Genomic DNA, 22,769 nt, shown 5'->3' on the forward strand with positions numbered 1-22,769 from the left:
AGGGCCTCTTCTGGCAGGGCCTCTTCTGGCAGGGCCTCTTCTGGCAGGGTCTCTTCCGGCAGGGCCTCTTATGGCAGGGTCTCTTACGGCAGGGCCTCTCCATGCGCAGGGCCACTTCTGGCAGGGCCTCTTCTAGCAGGGCCTCTTCTGGCAGGGCCTCTTCTGGCAGGGCCTCTTCTGGCAGGGCCTCTTCTGCACAATCAAGCATAAGTCAGAGAGCTCAAACTATCAGAGAGACACACACACATGGCACAGCTTCCACTCCATAATAGCCTACAGCTGTTTGCTTTCTCCCTCTCTCTCTCCCTCTCTCCCTCTCTCCATCTCTCCCTCTCCCTCTCTCCCTTTCTTCCTCTCTCTCCCTCTCCCTCTCTCCCTCTCTCTTTCTCCCTCTCTCCCTCTCCCTCTCCCTTTCCTCTCTCTCTCCCCTTCTCCCTCTCCCTCTCTCTCCCTCTCCCTTTCTCCCTCTCTCTCTCTCTCTCCCTTTCTCCCTTTCTCCCTCTCTCTCTCTCCCCTCTCCCTCTCCCTCTCTCTCTTCTCTCCCTTCTCCCTCTCTCTCCTCTCCCCTCTCTCCTCTCTCTCTCTCTCTCTCTCTCTCTCTCTCTCTCTCTCTCTCTCTCTCTCTCTCTCTCTCTCTCTCTCTCTCTCTCTCTCTCTCTCTCTCTCTCTCTCTCTCTCTCTCTCTCTCTCTCTCTCTCTCTCTCTCTCCCTCTCTATCTCTCCCTTTCTCCATGGTTAAATAAAGTAGCAAAAAATGTTTTGCTTTTCTGCTGCTTCCCTCACTCGGATCGGACCGGTTGTCCTGTAGTTCCTTTCGGAAATGGGTTTTACAGATGAATTTATGCATATTGGGTCCGAGGCTTTCCTGTGTCCATTTCAGAACGGGAACTCTAACTCCCATCACAATTTGTCCTTACCATTCTGATTATTAAAATTCAATTATGAAGTGTTGGGAGAGTGGTTAGAGGGACATTAGACCGCTAAGCACCAGGCCATTAGCGAGGGCTGTTAGCAAGTTTGGAAAGCTACCCATCAGTGCCATTCATATGCACAGGTTTGGATGGGATTACCACGACCAATGGTCACAGAGCACCTCAGCTCTGCTGTCACATCCAACCTGGATGGATATGTGGTTTCAATGCAGACGAGAGCGCTGAATCCAGCTTCACACAGGTATGAGCGGGCGAAGAAGTAGCCTACCATGAGATTTGCACTGTCGACCCCGCGCCCTGACTTTGAGAAGCTCTGAACACGACATGCATCAGGCCAAACACCCTTCTCAGCATCAGGCCACACCCATCTCAGCATCAGGCCACACCCATCTCAGCATCAGGCCAAACACCCTTCTCAGCATCAGGCCAAACACCCTTCTCAGCATCAGGCCAAACACCCTTCTCAGCATCAAGCCACACCCATCTCAGCATCAGGCCAAACACCCTTCTCAGCATCAAGCCACACCCATCTCAGCATCAAGCCACACACCCATCTCAGCATCAGGCCAAACACCCTTCTCAGCATCAGGCCACACCCATCTCAGCATCAGGCCAAACACCCTTCTCAGCATCAAGCCACACCCATCTCCGCATCAAGCACACACCCATCTCAGCATCAGGCCAAACACCCTTCTCAGCATCAAGCACACACCCATCTCAGCATCAAGCCACACCCCCATCTCAACATCAAGCCACACCCATCTCAGCATCAAGCCACACCCCCATCTCAACATCAAGCCACACCCATCTCAGCATCAAGCCACACCCCCATCTCAACATCAAGCCACACCCATCTCAGCATCAAGCCACACTCATCTCAGCATCAAGCCACACCCATCTCAACATCAAGCCACACACCCATCTCAGCATCAGGCCAAACCCCTGTCTCAGCATCAAGCCACACCCCCATCTCAACATCAAGCCACACCCATCTCAGCATCAAGCCACACCCCCATCTCAACATCAAGCCACACCCATCTCAGCATCAAGCCACACCCATCTCAACATCAAGCCACACCCATCTCATTAAGACACCCCCATCTCAACATAAGCCACACATCTATGTCAGACTCATTTGCAATTGACTGTTACAGCCCATCTCAGTAACAGTCTCTCAGCATCAAGCCACACTGTTCAACCCCACAGTAACAGTATCTCAGATGGTCACACCCCGTTGACTGTTACAGCCCCACATCTAACAGTATGTGATGGTGATCTCAGCATCAATCCACACCCCCATCTCAACAGTATGCCATGGTGATCTCAGCATTACAGCCCCACAGTAACAGTATGTGATGGTGAGTGACTGTTACAGATACAGTAACATTATGTCAGACTCATTTGCAATTGACTGTTACAGCCCCACAGTAACAGTCTGTGATGGTGAGTTGACTGTTACAGCCCCACAGTAACAGTATGTGATGGTGAGTTGAAAAGACAATCATAAATACTATTACAATGTTTTTCTATTGACAGTCAAAGCCCCAAATACAAAAGTTAACATTTAAACATTTATTTCACATGATTGGGCTCATTTTTCAGATATCAAAATAGGATCCTAGGCCCCCCCAAAAAAACTTTGGGAACCCCTGCAGTAAAGGGTTAACAAAATCTATGGTGAGCTTCGATTGGTAACTCACATCATGATACTGTGGAGGATTCTAATAAAGTTCTGCTTTCCCCAACTTTAGCCCCGCCCTGTTCAGCTCCCTCGCCTATCCTCGCGTCGCTCAACGCTCCGCCCACACACACACACACACACACACACACACACACACACACACACACACACACACACACACACACACACACACACACACACACACACACACACACACACACACACACACACACACACACACACACTCCCCATCCTCTTGTTTCCCATCCATTGTGAGGGAATGACTTCCGATGTTTCGCCAGCGCGATGACACTTTCTCGCGTAAACCAACTGTCAGCATTAGAAGCGCTGCGAGTGACAGCATTCATTCCCCATGGAGAACACCAACGCCATACTCTACAGTTTAGGTCATTTCCTGTGTGATAACACGTTTGTTTTAGAAGAAGAAGAATAATAATAATAATAAGTATAAGAACAACTGACTATTAAGGGTTTGAAATATTCATTTAAACAGGCTATGCATGTGCAATAAATAGGCTGTAGGCCTTTCAAAAACGTTGACTAAAACCTGTACATATATTGTGATGTCATTGAAGGACCTCCCTAATGTAGAGCGACCTCTTCGTATGTGCACACATAGATAGATAGGCCTCCCTCCCTCCATCCCTCAACCAGCAGACGCGTCCGAGCCAGAGGTGAAACGTACTCAGAGACACATGACAAGACCGTAGCCTGTGCCTCGGCAGTGGCACACGAGAGGAGAAACCGAGACGGGCACAGATCTCTTCTCTTATTTAATAAGGCGAGAGGCCCCTCAAACAGGCACTCAGCAGACTCAGCAGGTCGACACGGAGACAGCTAGCCTCAGCTGTTGCTAAATCAATCATCCATAAGGCCTTTTATCTCCTCCCACAGTCGCAGGCACATCCACTTCCCTCTTACCTAAGGGGGGAATCCCTGCCGTAGCCTACATTATGAATCAAATGAATAGGAGTGGAACCTGCAGGTAAGCAAGCCAAGTTTAAGTGCTAAATTATTATGAGAGTATATTCTATTATCAATCCTATAGGCCCTATAGCAACACTGTAGCCCACTACCCTCATCGTCAGAAACGTCACTAGACTTCCTTCTATAATAGTGACACCATGGTGTAAATAATAAGGTTGTGTGATCGATTGTAGCCTAATTCATCATCCATAGGCCGGACACAGCCAGGTGGTAGGCTAGCTTCATCATAGGCTTGGCATGGCACACCGCTTTACTGTACAGAGAGAGAGAGAGCAGAGAGAGAGAGCAGAGAGAGAGAGAGAGAGAGAGGGAGAGACAGAGAGAGAGAGACAGAGAGAGAGCAGAGAGAGACAGAGAGGGAGAGAGAGCAGAGAGAGAGAGGGGGAGAGAGACAGAAAGAGAGAGAGAGCAGAGAGAGAGAGAGAGAGGGAGAGACAGAGAGAGAGAGACAGAGAGAGACAGAGAGAGACAGAGAGGGAGAGAGAGCAGAGAGAGAGAGGGGGAGAGAGACAGAAAGAGAGAGAGAGCAGAGAGAGAGAGAGAGAGGGGGAGAGACAGAGAGAGAGAGACGGAGGGAGAGAGACAGAGAGAGAGAGACAGAGAGAGAGCAGAGAGAGGGGGGCAGAGGGAGAGAGACAGAGAGAGACAGAGAGGGAGAGAGAGAGCAGAGAGAGAGAGGGGGAGAGAGACAGAAAGAGAGAGAGAGCAGAGAGAAGGGGGAAGAGAGACAGAGGGAGAGAGAGAGACAGAGACAGAGAGAGAGAGACAGAGAGAGAGAGAGCAGAGAGAGGGGGGCAGAGGGAGAGAAACAGAGAGAGACAGAGAGGGAGAGAGAGAGCAGAGAGAGAGAGGGGGAGAGAGACAGAGACAGAGAGAGAGAGACGGAGGGAGAGAGGCAGAGAGAGAGAGAGAGAGACAGAGGGAGAGAGACAGAGAGTAAGAGAGAGACAGAGAGAGAGCAGAGAGAGGGGGGCAGAGGGAGAGAGACAGAGAGAGACAGAGAGGGAGAGAGAGAGCAGAGAGAGAGGGGGGAGAGAGACAGAAAGAGAGAGAGGGCAGAGAGAGAGGGGGCAGAGGGAGAGAGACAGAGAGAGAGCAGAGAGAGAGAGGGGGAGAGAGACAGAAAGAGAGAGACAGAAAGAGAGAGAGAGAGAGAGAGAGAGAGAGAGAGAGAGAGAGAGAGAGAGAGAGAGAGAGAGAGAGAGAGAGAGAGAGAGAGAGAGAGACAGAGAGTAAGAGAGAGACAGAGAGAGACAGAGAGAGAGCAGAGAGAGGGGGGCAGAGGGAGAGAGACAGAGAGAGACAGAGAGGGAGAGAGAGAGCAGAGAGAGAGAGGGGGAGAGAGACAGAAAGAGAGAGAGAGCAGAGAGAGAGGGGGCAGAGGGAGAGAGACAGAGAGAGAGCAGAGAGAGAGAGGGGGAGAGAGAGAGACAGAAAGAGAGAGAGACAGAAAGAGAGAGAGAGAGAGAGAGAGAGAGAGAGAGAGAGAGAGAGAGAGAGAGAGAGAGAGAGAGAGAGAGAGAGAGAGAGAGAGAGAGAGGGAGAGAGACAGAAAGAGAGAGTGGGGGGGCAGAGAGGGAGAGAAAGAGACAGAGAGAGAGACAGAGAGGGAGAGAGACAGAAAGAGAGAGAGTGGGGGAGAGAGAGAGAGAGAGAAACAGAGAGAGAGAGAGAGACACAGAGAGAGAGAGAGAGAGAGAGAGAGAGAGAGAGAGAGAGAGAGAGAGAGGGGAGAGAGACAGAAAGAGAGAGAGTGGGGGGGACAGAGAGAGAGAGACAGAGAGAGAGAGCACCGCTCAAACACTCCTCATCCTCCAATCTGGAGATGGACATGTTACTGACTCATAGCACATAGCCAGGCGACATTTTCTAAGATGATGTCAAGTCATCTGGCATGAATAGCCTCGTGGAACCATATGGCCAACGGTTGGGTTTTAAGACTCACATTATCATTGGCCTTATTATGGCTAGAGTTATTAATTGAAACGCAAAAAAAAAACATAACACCGCGTCATCATTTCAGTACCGCCTCGGGTTGTCGGTCTAGCGGTGTGTCTGCGTCGCTCACCAGAAACGCGGTAGCCTCAAATGTATAGGAGGCTATGTCATGCGGTTCATTTGTACTAACGAGACCCAGACGAATTCATTTTATCACAGCCTACCTGTATTTTGGTATTCTGAAGTGTTTTCGACACTGCGTAATGTCCCTTTTCCAATCGACCTTTTTACTCCGAGGTATCTATCATTCAGCAGTAAACGTAATATGGGTTTGTAATCAGCACTTCCTCCTCCTCAGTCAAACGTGCTGTAGACACGTTGAAAGAATGACCCCAGGGGCGATATTTGTTTCCTCACGCACAATCAAGCTGGTCCCCCCCCCCCCCCCCCCCCTCCCCAAGCCCGCTCTGCTTCTGGCCGATCGATCAAACCGGAGGTGATGGCTCGCTTTACATTTCCTCTCCTCTTGCCCGGTAACGTTAAGGCCAGCCGCACCGCGGTGACTAGAATGTTTTTCTGCGGTCGAAGCGGTTGGATGGAACTTTGGAATCGGAATCGATGCAAACCAAACAGCGCTTCTCCCGCAAAACCGAGACAGCAGTGCTCGCCTCGTCTCCAGTCTGTTTCCTCTGTGTTAGCGCAACAACAAAAAAAATGTATGATGATCTCGTTAAAACTGTGTGGCTCCTTTTTGATGTCCAGTCCGTTGGTCAATTTATATATATATTTTTTTAAATGGCTCACCAATCTTGCAAAATAACCGACCGAGGCGATGTCCAACGTTACGACGATCTCCGATAAATCATGTATAAATATTCCATTTGATGATCAATTGGTATCATTTTGATACACACACCGCCGGAAGCTCCATATTTGTATATTTACATTACACTTTAAAATCCAGATTGAATATAGTGTTTTACACTATGCCTATTCATTTTTAAAGATTATATTCTGTCCCTATTTCGGGAAAGCATCGCAGTCGCCTTGCTATTCAACGTGAGCAATGCCTCTCAATCGCCCCCCTTCACCTAAAGTCACACAGACACACACGCGTGTCTACGTCACTATCAGCTGGGTGAGAGAACGAGCGGCGCCACAAACCATGAATATCCTGTATTATTGTATTGGTGCAGATGGGGTCGGGGAGGCAGAGGAGAGAGGAGACAGGAGAGAGGAGAGAGGAGACAGGAGACAGGAGAGAGGAGATAATCCGCGTAGCAGGAGAGACTCAGATCAAGTGGAACGCTAATTCATTAGAACTACATTGGTCACGAAACGGATTCTCTTTGGCAATTTAAATCAAATTAAAGTTCATTTGGTCGTTTACACAGATTAGCAGAAAAAGCAGGTGTGCGAAGGTGCTCGTGTTACCAATACACAATAATCACAAATCAGGATGAGTCCAATTACAATCCAAGCAGCACCGTGTCAGTAATCCAATGTAATCCAATGTGCAGGCTATATACAGTGCCTATAGTGAAAGTCAACACACCCCTTGCAGTCCTAACATTTTGCTGCCTTAAAAAAATTTTTTTTAAATCTACTCCGCATTGTCCGAGTGAAAGAAAAATATAAAACATTTTCCAAATAAATACAATCTGAAAATGTCTTGATTGCATAAATCTTCACAGCTGTTAATCATTTTGAATACGATTCTACCAACTTTGCACAACTCTTAGGGAAACATATATCCATTGTTATTGTCTGAATTGCTCAACCACAGTACATTTGGTTGGTAGTCATTGAGACACAACTACAAATACCTAGGTGTCTGGTTAGACTGTAAACTCTCCTTCCAGACCCATATCAAACATCTCCAATCCAAAGTTAAATCTAGAATTGGCTTCCTATTTCGCAACAAAGCATCCTTCACTCATGCAGCAATAGTAGGGCTATATACAGGGTATTACGGTACAGAGTCAGCGTGGAGGCTATATACAGGGTATTACGGTACAGAGTCAGCGTGGAGGCTATATACAGGGTATTACGGTACAGAGTCAATGTGGAGGCTATATACAGGGTATTACGGTACAGAGTCAATGTGGAGGCTGTATACAGGGTGTCACAGTACAGAGTCAATGTGGAGGCTATATACAAGGTATTACGGTACAGAGTCAACGTGGAGGCTATATACAGGGTATTATGGTACAGAGTCAATGTGGAGGCTATATACAGGGTATTACGGTACAGAGTCAACGTGGAGGCTATATACAGGGTATTACGGTACAGAGTCAATGTGGAGGTTATATACAGGGGGTACCGGTACAGAGTGAATGTGGAGGCTATATACAGGGGGTACCGGTACAGAGTCAATGTGGAGGCTATATACAGGGGGTACCGGTACAGAGTCAATGTGGAGGCTATATACAGGGTATTATGGTACAGAGTCAATGTGGAGGTTATATACAGGGTATTACGGTACAGAGTCAATGTGGAGGCTATATACAGGGTATTACGGTACAGAGTCAATGTGGAGGTTATATACAGGGGGTACCGGTACAGAGTGAATGTGGAGGCTATATACAGGGGGTACCGGTACAGAGTGAATGTGGAGGCTATATACAGGGTATTACGGTACAGAGTCAATGTGGAGGCTTTATACAGGGGATACCGGTACAGAGTCAATGTGGAGGCTATATACAGGGGGTACCGGTACAGAGTCAATGTGGAGGCTATATACAGGGTTTTACGGTACAGAGTCAATGTGGAGGCTATATACAGGGGATACCGGTACAGAGTCAATGTGGAGGCTATATACAGGGTTTTACGGTACAGAGTCAATGTGGAGGCTATATACAGGGGGTACCGGTACAGAGTCAATGTGGAGGCTATATACAGGGTTTTACGGTACAGAGTCAATGTGGAGGCTATATACAAGGTATTACGGTACAGAGTCAACGTGGAGGCTATATACAGGGTATTATGGTACAGAGTCAATGTGGAGGCTATATACAGGGTATTACGGTACAGAGTCAACGTGGAGGCTATATACAGGGTATTACGGTACAGAGTCAATGTGGAGGTTATATACAGGGGGTACCGGTACAGAGTGAATGTGGAGGCTATATACAGGGGGTACCGGTACAGAGTCAATGTGGAGGCTATATACAGGGGGTACCGGTACAGAGTCAATGTGGAGGCTATATACAGGGTATTATGATACAGAGTCAATGTGGAGGTTATATACAGGGTATTACGGTACAGAGTCAATGTGGAGGCTATATACAGGGTATTACGGTACAGAGTCAATGTGGAGGTTATATACAGGGGGTACCGGTACAGAGTGAATGTGGAGGCTATATACAGGGGGTACCGGTACAGAGTGAATGTGGAGGCTATATACAGGGTATTACGGTACAGAGTCAATGTGGAGGCTTTATACAGGGGATACAATCAATGTGGAGGCTATATACAGGGGTACCGGTACAGAGTCAATGTGGAGGCTATATACAGGGTTTTACGGTACAGAGTCAATGTGGAGGCTATATACAGGGGATACCGGTACAGAGTCAATGTGGAGGCTATATACAGGGTTTTACGGTACAGAGTCAATGTGGAGGCTATATACAGGGGGTACCGGTACAGAGTCAATGTGGAGGCTATATACAGGGTTTTACAGTACAGAGTCAATGTGGAGGCTATATACAGGGGATACCGGTACAGAGTCAATGTGGAGGCTATATACAGGGGGTACCGGTACAGAGTCAATGTGGAGGCTATATACAGGGGGTACCGGTACAGAGTCAATGTGGAGGCTATATACAGGGGATACCGGTACAGAGTCAATGTGGAGGCTATATACAGGGGGTACCGGTATAGAGTCAATGTGGAGGCTGTATACAGGGGGTACCGGTACAGAGTCAATGTGGAGGCTATATACAGGGGGTACCGGTACAGAGTCAATGTGGAGGCTTTATACAGGGGGTACCGGTACAGAGTCAATGTGGAGGCTATATACAGGGGGTACCGGTACAGAGTCAATGTGGAGGCTTTATACAGGGGGTACCAGTACAGAGTCAATGTGGAGGCTATATACAGGGGGTACCGGTACAGAGTCAATGTGGAGGCTATATACAGGGGGTACCGGTACAGAGTCAATGTGGAGGCTATATACAGGGGATACCGGTACAGAGTCAATGTGGAGGCTATATACAGGGGGTACCGGTACAGAGTCAATGTGGAGGCTTTATACAGGGGGTACCAGTACAGAGTCAATGTGGAGGCTATATACAGGGGGTACCAGTACAGAGCCAATGTGGAGGCTATATACAGGGGTACCGGAACACAGTCAATGTGGAGGCTATATACAGGGGGTACCGGTACAGAGTCAATGTGGAGGCTATATACAGGGGGTACCGGTACAGAGTCAATGTGGAGGCTATATACAGGGGGTACCGGTATAGAGTCAATGTGGAGGCTGTATACAGGGGGTACCGGTACAGAGTCAATGTGGAGGCTATATACAGGGGGTACCGGTACAGAGTCAATGTGGAGGCTTTATACAGGGGGTACCGGTACAGAGTCAATGTGGAGGCTATATACAGGGGGTACCGGTACAGAGTCAATGTGGAGGCTTTATACAGGGGGTACCAGTACAGAGTCAATGTGGAGGCTATATACAGGGGGTACCGGTACAGAGTCAATGTGGAGGCTATATACAGGGGGTACCGGTACAGAGTCAATGTGGAGGCTATATACAGGGGATACCGGTACAGAGTCAATGTGGAGGCTATATACAGGGGATACCGGTACAGAGTCAATGTGGAGGCTATATACAGGGGTACCGGAACACAGTCAATGTGGAGGCTATATACAGGGGGTACCGGTACAGAGTCAATGTGCTGGGGCCCCAGCTATTCGAGGTAATTATTTATAGGTAGAGAGATAATAAACAGAGAGTAGCATAAGCGTAAAAGAGGGAAGCCCTTTGATTAGCTGTTTGGACCTAGACTTGGCGCTCCGGTACCGCTTGCCGTGCGTTAGCAGAGAGAACAGTCCAGTAGGGTGGCTGGAGTCTTTGACAATTTTTAGAACCTACCTCCTGACACCGCCTGTATAGAGGTCCTGGATGGCAGGAAGCTTGGCCCAGTGATGTACTGGTCCGTACGCACTATCCTCTGTAGTGCCTTGTGGTCAGAAGCCAAGCAGTTGCCATACCAGGCAGGGATGCAACCGGTCAGAATGCTCTCGATGGTGCAGCTGGAGAACCGTTTGAGGATCTGGGGACGCAAGGCACATATTTTCAGTCTCCTGAGGGGGAATAGGTTTTGTCATGCCCTCTTCACGACTGTATTAGTGTGTTTGGACCACGATAGTTTGTTGGTGATGTGGACACCAAGGAACTTGAAGCTCTCAACCTGCTCCACTACAGCCCCGTCGATGAGAATGGGGGCGTGGCTCGGGCCTCCTTTTCCTGTAGTCCACAATCATCTCCTTTGCCTTGATCACATTGAGGGATAGGTTGTTATTCTGGCACCACACGGCCAGGTTTCTGAACCTCCTCCCTATAAGCTGTCTTGTCGTTGTCAGTGATCAGGCCTACCACTGTTGTGTCATCGGCAAACTTGATGATGGTGTTGGAGTCGTGCGTAGCCATGCAGTCATGAGTTAACAGGGAGTACAGGTGGGGACTGAGCACGCACCCCTGAGGGACCCTCATGTTTAAGGTCAGCGTGGCGGATGTGTTGTTACCTAACCTCACCACCTGGGGGTAGCGGCCCGTCAGGAAGTCCAGGATCCAGTTGCAGAGGGAGGTATTTAGTCGCAGGGTCCTTAGCTTAGTGATGAGCTTTGAGGTCACTATGGTGTTGAACACTGAACTGTAGTCAATATGAAAACCATTCTCACATAGGTGTTCATTTGTCCAGGTGGGAAAGGGCAGTTGTGAGTGCAATAAAGATTGCGTTATCTGTGGATCTGTTGGGGCGGTATGCAAATTGGAGTGGGTCTAGGGTTTCTGGGATAATGGTGTTGATGTGAGCCATGACCAGCATTTCAAAGCATTTCATGGCTACAAACGTGAGTGCTACCAGTCGGTATTCATTTAGGCAGGTTACCTTAGTGTTCTTGGGCACAGGGACTATGGTGGTCTGCTTGAAACATGTTGGTATTACAGACTCGGACAGGGAGAGGTTGAAAATATCAGTGAAGACACTTGCCAGTTGGTCAGCACATGCCCGGAGCACACGTCCTGGTAATCCATCTGGCCCTGCGGCCTTGTGAATGTTGACCTGTTTAAAGGTCTCACTCACATCGGCTACGAAGAGCGTGATTATACAGACGTCTGGAACAACAGATGCTCTCATGCATGCTCCAGTGTTACTTGCCATGAAGCAAACATCAAAGTAATTTAGATCATCTGGAAGGCTCGTGTCACTGGGCAGCTCGTGGCTGTGTTTCCCTTTGTAGTCTGTAATGGTTTGCAGGCCCTGCCACATCCGAAGAGCGTCGGAGCCGGTGTAGTACGATTCTGTCTTAGTCCTGTATTGACGCTTTGCCTGTTTGATGGTTCGTCGGAGGGCATAGCAGGATTCCTTATAAGCTTCCGGGTTAGAGTCCCGCTCCTTGAAAGAAGCAGCTCTATCCTTTAGCTCAGTGCAGATGTTGCCTGTAATCCATGGCTACTGGTTGGGGTATGTACGTAATGTCACTGTGCGGACGATGTCATCGATGCACTTCTTGATAAAGCCAGCGAATAATGTGCTGTAATACTCAATGTCATCGGAAGAATCCCGGAACATGTTCCATTCTTTGCAAAACAGTCCTGTAGCTTAGCATCTGCTTCATCTGACTACTTTTTTATAGACCGAGTCACGGGTGCTTCATGCTTTAGTTTTTTGCTTGTAAGGGGAAATCAGGAGGATAGAATTATGGTCAGATTTGCCAAATATAGGGCGAGGGAGAGCTTTGTACACGTCTCAAGGCCACAATGGATTTTCGCAACTAAAAGATGGTGGAATCAGGGACCATCTCCCCTCACTCTTATCGTGTTCTCTATTGTATTCCACACATTCAGAGATATCTGGCTAAATTAGATCTGATGTCATTTAATTGAAATAGTTATTCACCCCCAGTAGCTCACTGCTCGATAGAGCTGTGTGTGTGTGTGTGTGTGTGTGTGTGTGTGTGTGTGTGTGTGTGTGTGTGTGTGTGTGTGTGTGTGTGTGTGTGTGTGTGTGTGTGTGTGTGTGTGTGTGTGTGTGTGTGTGTGTGTGTGTGTGTGTGTGTGTGTGTGTGTGTGTGTGTGTGTGTGTGTGTGTGTGTGTGTGTGTGTCTGCATCTCTGTCAGGTTGGCTGAAGCAGAACATGATTACCTGAACAAGAACTTATTGATTTCTACATAGACTACACAGTCATACAAAATCCCTAGAGGTTACAGTAGATTTATCCCAGATTCATTTTGGGATAAAATAGACTTTCCCGAAATTAACGAAACAAAGAGAATGAAGGAAATAAAGAGAATTAATCAAACAATTTGAATGAATGAAACAAAGATAACAAATGAAACAAAGGGAGAATTAATGAAACAAAGATAACAAATGAAACAAAGAGAGAATGAATGAAACAAAGATAACGAATGAAACAAATAGAATGAATGGAACAAAGAGAATGAATGGAACAAAGGGAATGAATGAAACAAATAGAATGAATGGAACAAATAGAATGAATGGAACAAAGAGAATGAATGGAACAAAGAGAATGAATGGAACAAATAGAATGAATGGAACAAAGGGAATGAATGGAACAAAGAGAATGAATGGAACAAATAGAATGAATGGAACAAAGAGAATGAATGGAACAAATAGAATGAATGGAACAAATAGAATGAATGGAACAAAGAGAATGAATGGAACAAATAGAATGAATGGAACAAAGAGAATGAATGAAACAAAGATAACGAATGAAACAAAGAGAATGAATGGAACAAATAGAATGAATGGAACAAAGGGAATGAATGAAACAAATAGAATGAATGGAACAAATAGAATGAATGGAACAAAGAGAATGAATGGAACAAAGGGAATGAATGAAACAAATAGAATGAATGGAACAAATAGAATGAATGGAACAAATAGAATGAATGGAACAAAGAGAATGAATGGAACAAAGGGAATGAATGAAACAAATAGAATGAATGGAACAAAGAGAATGAATGGAACAAAGAGAATGAATGGAACAAAGAGAATGAATGGAACAAAGAGAATGAATGGAACAAAGAGAATGAATGGAACAAAGAGAATGAATGGAACAAAGAGAATGAATGGAACAAAGAGAATGAATGGAACAAATAGAATGAATGGAACAAATAGAATGAATGGAACAAAGAGAATGAATGGAACAAAGAGAATGAATGGAACAAAGAGAGAATGAATGGAACAAAGAGAATGAATGGAACAAAGAGAATGAATGGAACAAAGAGAATGAATGGAACAAAGAGAATGAATGGAACAAAGAGAATGAATGAAACAAATAGAATGAATGGAACAAATAGAATGAATGGAACAAATAGAATGAATGGAACAAAGAGAATGAATGGAACAAAGAGAATGAATGGAACAAAGAGAATGAATGGAACAAAGAGAATGAATGGAACAAAGAGAATGAATGAAACAAAGAGAATGAATGGAACAAAGAGAATGAATGGAACAAAGAGAATGAATGGAACAAAGAGAATGAATGGAACAAAGGGAATGAATGAAACAAATAGAATGAATGGAACAAAGAGAATGAATGGAACAAAGAGAATGAATGGAACAAAGAGAATGAATGGAACAAAGAGAATGAATGGAATGAATGAATGGAACAAAGAGAATGAATGAAACAAAGAGAATGAATGGAACAAATAGAATGAATGGAACAAAGAGAATGAATGGAACAAAGAGAATGAATGGAACAAAGAGAATGAATGGAACAAAGAGAATGAATGGAACAAAGAGAATGAATGGAACAAAGAGAATGAATGGAACAAAGAGAATGAATGGAACAAAGAGAATGAATGGAACAAAGAGAATGAATGGAACAAAGAGAATGAATGGAACAAAGAGAATGAATGGAATGGAACAAAGAGAATGAATGGAACAAAGAGAATGAATGGAACAAAGAGAATGAATGGAACAAAGAGAGAATGAATGGAACAAAGAGAATGAATGGAACAAATGGAACAAAGAGAATGAATGGAACAAAGAGAATGAATGGAACAAAGAGAATGAATGGAACAAAGAGAATGAATGGAACAAAGAAATGGAACAAAGAGAATGAATGGAACAAAGAGAATGAATGGAACAAAGAGAATGAATGGAACAAAGAGAATGAATGGAACAAAGAGAATGAATGGAACAAAGAGAATGAATGGAACAAAGAGAATGAATGGAACAAAGAGAATGAATGGAACAAAGAGAATGAATGAATGGAACAAAGAGAATGAATGGAACAAGAATGAATGGAGAATGAATGGAACAAAGAGAATGAAAGAGAATGAATGGAACAAAGAGAATGAATGGAACAAAGAGAATGAATGGAACAAAGAGAATGAATGGAACAAAGAGAATGAATGGAACAAAGAGAATGAATGAATGAATGAACAAATGAATGAATGAATGGAACAAAGAGAATGAATGAACAAGAGAAATGAATGGAACAAAGAGAATGAATGGAACAAAGAGAATGAATGGAACAAAGAGAATGAATGGAACAAAGAGAATGAATGAACAAAGAGAATGAATGGAACAAAGAGAATGAATGGAACAAAGAGAATGAATGGAACAAAGAGAATGAATGGAACAAAGAGAATGAATGGAACAAAGAGAATGAATGGAACAAAGAGAATGAATGAATGGAACAAAGAGAAATGAATGGAACAAGAGAATGAATGGAACAAAGAGAATGAATGGAACAAAGAGAGAATGAATGGAACAAAGAGAATGAATGGAACAAAGAGAATGAATGGAACAAAGAGAATGAATGGAACAAAGAGAATGAATGGAACAAAGAGAGAATGAATGGAACAAAGAGAATGAATGGAACAAAGAGAATGAATGGAACAAAGAGAATGAATGGAACAAAGAGAATGAATGGAATGAATGGAACAAAGAGAATGAATGGAACAAAGAGAATGAATGGAACAAAGAGAATGAATGGAACAAAGAGAATGAATGGAACAAAGAGAATGAATGGAACAAAGAGAATGAATGGAACAAAGAGAATGAATGGAACAAAGAGAATGAATGGAACAAAGAGAATGAATGGAACAAAGAGAATGAATGAATGAGAATGAATGGAACAAAGAGAATGAATGGAACAAAGAGAAATGAATGGAACAAAGAGAATGAATGGAACAAAGAGAATGAATGGAACAAAGAGAATGAATGGAACAAAGAGAATGAATGGAACAAAGAGAATGAATGGAACAAAGAGAGAATGAATGGAACAAAGAGAATGAATGGAACAAAGAGAATGAATGGAACAAAGAGAGAATGAATGGAACAAAGAGAATGAATGGAACAAAGAGAATGAATGGAACAAAGAGAATGAATGGAACAAAGAGAATGAATGGAACAAATAGAATGAATGGAACAAAGAGAATGAATGGAACAAAGAGAGAATGAATGGAACAAAGGGAATGAATGGAACAAAGAGAATGAATGGAACAAAGAGAATGAATGGAACAAAGAGAATGAATGGAACAAAGAGAATGAATGGAACAAAGAGAATGAATGGAACAAAGAGAATGAATGGAACAAAGAGAATGAATGGAACAAAGAGAATGAATGGAACAAAGAGAATGAATGGAACAAAGAGAATGAATGGAACAAAGAGAATGAATGGAACAAAGAGAATGAATGGAACAAATAGAATGAATGGAACAAATTCCTGAATGGAACAATGAGAACAAGAATGAATGGAACAAAGAGAATGAATGGAACAAAGAGAGAATGAATGGAACAAATAGAATGAATGGAACAAAGAGAGAATGAATGGAACAAAGAGAATGAATGGAACAAAGAGAATGAATGGAACAAAGAGAATGAATGGAACAAAGAGAATGAATGGAACAAATAGAATGAATGGAACAAAGAGAGAATGAATGGAACAAAGAGAATGAATGGAACAAAGAGAATGAATGGAACAAAGAGAATGAATGGAACAAAGAGAATGAATGGAACAAAGAGAATGAATATATATATACACCCATTACCATCTGGTGTAGACCCTCCACTATATACCTTCCTCCTACACCCATTACCTTCTGTTGTAGACCCTCCACTATATACCTTCCTCCTACACCCATTACCTTCTGGTATAGACCCTCGACTATATACCTTCCTCCTACACCCATTACCATCTGGTATAGACCCTCCACTATATACCTTCCTCCTATACCCATTACCTTCTGGTGTAGACCCTCCACTATATACCTTCCTCCTATACCCATTACCTTCTGGTATAGACCCTCCACTATATACCTTCCTCCTATACCCATTACCTTCTGGTGTAGACCCTCCACTATATACCTTCCTCCTACACCCATTACCATCTGGTGTAGACCCTCCACTATATACCTTCCTCCTATACCCATTACCTTCTGGTGTAGACCCTCTAAACCACAGCACTGCATCAGTGACATGAATAAGTATATGTTCATATTCTCAGACCCCAACACTCCTCATGAGGGAGAGATGTTATAAAATACAGAGAAGTTATAAAATACAGAGACGTTATAAAATACAGAGACGTTATAAAATACAGAGATGTTATAAAATACAGAGATGTTATAAAATACAGAGATGTTATAAAATACAGAGACGTTATAAAATACAGAGATGTTATAAAATACAGAGATGTTATAAAATACAGAGATGTTATAAAATACAGAGATGTTATAAAATACAGAGAAGTTATAAAATACAGAGATGTTATAAAATACAGAGAAGTTATAAAATACAGAGACGTTATAAAATACAGAGATGTTATAAAATACAGAGAAGTTATAAAATACAGAGATGTTATAAAATACAGAGAAGTTATAAAATACAGAGACGTTATAAAATACAGAGACGTTATAAAATACAGAGATGTTATAAAATACAGAGACGTTATAAAATACAGAGATGTTATAAAATACAGAGATGTTATAAAGATGTTATAAAATACAGAGACGTTATAAAATACAGAGACGTTATAAAATACAGAGACGTTATAAAATATAGAGACGTTATAAAATACAGAGATGTTATAAAATACAGAGATGTTATAAAATACAGATATTATAAAATACAGTTATAAAATACAGAGATGTTAAAATAAATGTTATAAAGATGTTATAAAATACAGAGATTATAAAATACAGAGACGTTATAAAATACAGAGACATAAAATATAAAAATACAGATATAAAATACAGAGATGTTATAAAATACAGAGATGTTATAAAATACAGAGATGTTATAAAATACAGAGATGTTATAAAATACAGAGATTATAAAATACAGAGATGTTATAAAATACAGAGATGTTTTTTTGTTTTGTAACTGAATTACAAGACACGGGGCAATGTTTCTTCATTTAGTAGCTAGGTTTCCATCCAATTGGGGATAGATTAAAACAAATGGCATAAAAACAATATAAAAACAAATGATATAGCGAATGTTCCTACTCTGGTATTGGTTCCTGTGTGCTCTAGCCAACAGCCCACAGATACAGCGCAGGTAAAGTCTACATAATGAGATTATTATGGACTAAAGAGTGAGATCATTTTTAAGGTTCAAAAAATACAAATCTGCCGTTCTGCCCCTGTACAAGGTAAGATAACCCACTGGTCCCTAGGCCGTCATTGTAAAATAAGAATTTGTTCTTTAACTGACTTACCTCGTTAAATAAAGGTCAAATAAAAAATGTAATAAATAAAATTGGTCAGTCGATCATCATGTCACCAAAATAAGACCCTTGACATATATTGGACTGTATACAACTGTACGCTTTCACCACCCTGTTTCATTCCTGTTTCACCACCCTGTTTCATTCCTGTTTCACCACCCTGTTTCATTCCTGTTTCACCACCCTGTTTCATTCCTGTTTCACCACCCTGTTTCATTCCACCCTGTTTCATTCCAGTTTCACCACCCTGTTTCATTCCTGTTTCACCACCCTGTTTCATTCCTGTTTCACCACCCTGTTTCATTCCTGTTTCACCACCCTGTTTCATTCCTGTTTCACCACCCTGTTTCATTCCTGTTTCACCACCCTGTTTCATTCCTGTTTCACCACCCAGCCTAATAAACAACATGTTTTCCCCGAGTCGTAGTGGGACAATATCATCGCCTGGCTCCCAAGGTTACTTCCATATGATGGTTATTATAGTGCCTTCAGAAAGTATTCACACCCCTTGACTTTTTACGCAAAATGTTTGTTGTTAGCGCCTGAATTTACATTGGATTCAATTGAGATTGTTTTGTCACTGATCTACACACATTATTACCCAGATGAAGAGAAGAAGAATAGATATCGCTAAGGTTCTGCCTAGCAACAGAGATTCATTGGCTGTTTGGTTGTGGAGGAGGAGACTCAGCCAAGGAGAAAGGGTTCATGTCAAAGTGGAATTATGTTTTTAGAAATGTTGACAAATTAATTAAGTCGATAAGTGAGTCGATAAGTATTCAACCCCTTTTTGTTATGACATAAATAAGTTCAGGGGTAAAAATGTGCTTAACAAGTCACATAATAAGTTTAATGGACTCATTTTGTGTGATATTGTTTGTTTTAACATGATTTGTTAAGTGACTACCCCATCTCTGTACCCCACAAACACCTGTAAGGTCCCTCAGTCCAGCACTGAATTTCAAACACAGATTCAACCTAAAGCAAAGAAGGACACCGATTGGTAGACATTGAATAGCCCTTTGAGCATGGTGCAGTTATTCATTATACACATTGGATGGTGTAGCACTACTAAGATACCCTAAGATGCCCTTCCCAAATCAGTTGCTGGAGAGGAAGGACACCTATTCAGGGATTTCACAATGAGCCTAATGGTGACTAAAACAGTTTAATGGCTGTGATAGGAGATAACTGAGGATGGATCAACAACATGGTAGTTACTCCACAATACTAACATAAATGGCAGAGTAAAAAGTAGGAAGCCTGTACAGACTAAATATATTATAAAACATACATCCTGTTTGCAACAAAGTAAAACTGCACAAAATGTTGCAAACTTTATGACTACAAAGTGTTATGTTTGGGGCAAATCCAACACAACACATCACTGAATATCCACTCGTTATATTTTCAAGCATGGTGGGGGCTGCATCATGTTATGGGTATGCTTGTCATCGGCAGGGACAAGGGAGGTTTTTAGAAGCACAGTGTAACGGCTCTCTTCTATCTACTCCTCTGACGAAGAGAAAGAACAAGGATCAGACCAAAATGCAGCGTGATGATGATTCATGATATTTTAATGAAGGAAAACCTATACATACAGAAACTACAAAAGTAATGTAATAAAATAATGAAAACCGAAACAGCCCTATCTGGTGCAAACACAAAGACAGGAACAATCACCTACGAAACACTCACAGAATATGGCTGCCTAAATATGGCTCCCAATCAGAGACAACGATAATCACCTGACTCTGATTGAGAACCGCCTCAGGCAGCCATAGACTAAGTAGACACCCCACAAAACCCCAAGACAAAAAACACACCACAATAATGTCACACCCTGGCCTGACCAAATAAATAAAGAAAACACAAAATACTAAGACCAAGGCGTGACAGAACCTCCCCCCCCCTAAGGTGCGGACTCCCGGACGCACCTCAAAACCATAGGGAGGGTCCGGGTGGGCGTCTGTCCATGGTGGCGGCTCCGGCTCGGGACGTGGATCCCACTCCATAAATGTCTTAGTTCCTCCCCCTCGCGTCCTGGGATAGTCCACCCTCACCGCCGACCATGGCCTAGTAGTCCTCACCCAGAACCCCACTGGACTGAGGGGCATCTCCGGACTGAGGGGCAGCTCGGGACTGAGGGGCAGCTCGGAACTGAGGGGCAGCTCGGGAGTGAGGGGAAGCTCGGGACTGAGGGGAAGCCCAGCACTGAGGGAAAGCCCAGCACTGAGGGAAAGCCCAGCACTGAGGGAAATCCCAGCACTGAGAGGAAGCCCAGCACTGAGGGGAAGCCCAGCACTGAGGGGAAGCCCAGCACTGAGGGAAAGCCCAGCACTGAGGGAAAGCCCAACACTGAGGGAAATCCCAGCACTGAGGGAAAGCCCAGCACTGAGGGGAAGCCCAGCACTGAGGGAAAGCCCAGCACTGAGGGAAAGCCCAGCACTGAGGGAAAGCCCAGCACTGAGGGGAAGCCCAACACTGAGGGGAAGCCCAACACTGAGGGGAAGCCCAGCACTGAGGGGAAGCCCAGCACTGAGGGGAAGCCCAGCACTGAGGGGAAACCCAGCACTGAGGGGAAGCGCAACACTGAGAGGAAGCTCAGCACTGAGAGGAAGCTCAGCACTGAGAGGAAACTCAGGTAGTTGGCTCCGGCAGATCCTGGTTGACTGGCAGATCTGGAAGAGTCTGGCTGACTGGCAGATCTAGCTACTCTGGCTGCTCCATGCAGACTGGCAGCTCTGGCTGCTCCATGCAGACTGGCAGCTCTGGCTGCGCTGAACAGGCAGGAGACTCCAGCAGCGCAGTAGAGGAGGAAGGCTCTGGAAGCGTTGAACAGGCGGGAGACTCCGACAGCGCTTGAGAGGCGAGGCGCACTGTAGGCCTGATGCGTGGTGCTGGCGCTGGTGGAACTGGACCGAGAACACGCACAGGAAGCCTGGTGCAGGGAGCTGCCACCGGAGGACTGGTGTGTGGAGGTAGCTCTGGATAGACCGGACCGTGCAGGCGCACTGGAGCTCTTGAGCACCAAGCCTGCCCAACCTTACCTGGCTCGATGCCCACTCTAGCCCGGCCAATACAAAGAGCTGGTATGAACCGCACCGGGCTATGCACCCGCACTGGAGACACCGTGCGCTCCATAGCATAACACGGTGCCTGCCCGGTCTCTCTAGCCCCCCAGTAAGCACAGGGAGTGTGCGCAGGTCTCCTACCTGGCATAAAAACAAGAAAATGGTGCTGTCTGCTTTGCTTAATATAAGGAATTTTAAATTATTTCTACTTTTACCTCTACTTTTGATACTTAAGTATATTTTAACCTAAACACTTTTAGACTTTTATCTAAGTACTATTTTACTGTGTGACTTTCACTTTAACTTGAGTAACTTTCTATTAAGGTATTTAGACTTTTACTCAAGTATAACAATTGGTTACTTTTCCCACCACTGGTTAGGACCCTAGATGGATCGCTGTAGGTACATCAACTCTCCAGTAGGTGCTGTAGGTACATCAACTCTCCAGTAGGAGGTGCTGTAGTTACATCAACTCTCCAGTAGGAGGTGCTTTAGAGAGATCAACTCTGCAGTAGGAGGTGCTGTAGGTACATCAACTATCCAGTAAGAGGTGCTGTAGAGAGATCAAATCTCCAGTAGGTGCTGTAGAGAGATCAACTCTCCAGTAGGAAGTGCTGTAGAGAGATCAACTCTCCAGTAGGAGGTGCTGTAGAGAGATCATCTCTCCAGTAGGAAGTGCTGTAGGTACTTCAACTCTCCAGTAGGTGCTGTAGGTACATCAACTCTCCAGTAGGAGGTGCTTTAGAGAGATCAACTCTCCAGTAGGAGGTGCTGTAGATGGATCAACTCTCCAGTAGGAGGTGCTGTAGGGACGTCAACTCCCAAGTAGGAGGTGCTGTAGAGAGATCAACTCTCCAGCAGGAGTTTCTGTAGAGAGATCAACTCTCCAGTAGGAGGTGCTGTAGAGAGATCACTGTCCAGTAGGAGGTGCTGTAGAGAGATCACTCTCCAGTAAGAGGTGCTGTAGAGAGATCAACTCTCCAGTAGGAGTTGCTGTAGAGAGATCACTCTCCAGTAGGAGGTGCTGTAGAGAGATCACTCTCCAGTAAGAAGGTGCTGTAGAGAGATCAACTCTCCAGTAGGAGGTGCTGTAGAGAGATCAACTCTCCAGTAGGAGGTGCTGTAGATAGACCAACTCTCAGTATGAGATCAACTCTCCAGTAGGAGGTGTTGTAGATATATCAACTCTCCAGTAGGAGG

At 44.4% G+C, this 22,769-nt stretch overlaps 2 protein-coding genes across 2 annotated transcripts in view; both read right to left on the bottom strand.

The window, feature by feature from the left end:
• The window catches only part of LOC124002257 (sodium/calcium exchanger 3-like), a 147,502-nt gene extending 140,822 nt beyond the window's left edge, over positions 1 to 6,680 (bottom strand). Inside the window, exon 1 of the mRNA XM_046309628.1 lies at positions 6,364 to 6,680. The gene's annotated coding sequence lies outside the window, so the exon portion shown is untranslated. The remainder of the gene's footprint in view (positions 1 to 6,363) is intronic.
• LOC124001333 (deubiquitinase DESI2-like) overlaps positions 1 to 22,769 on the bottom strand; it is a 1,147,470-nt gene that overhangs the window by 799,232 nt on the left and 325,469 nt on the right. The gene's annotated exons all lie outside the window — the stretch shown is intronic.

The sequence above is a fragment of the Oncorhynchus gorbuscha genome, linkage group LG17, assembly GCF_021184085.1.
Source record: "Oncorhynchus gorbuscha isolate QuinsamMale2020 ecotype Even-year linkage group LG17, OgorEven_v1.0, whole genome shotgun sequence".
In the NCBI taxonomy this organism is placed as follows: Eukaryota; Metazoa; Chordata; class Actinopteri; order Salmoniformes; family Salmonidae; genus Oncorhynchus; species Oncorhynchus gorbuscha.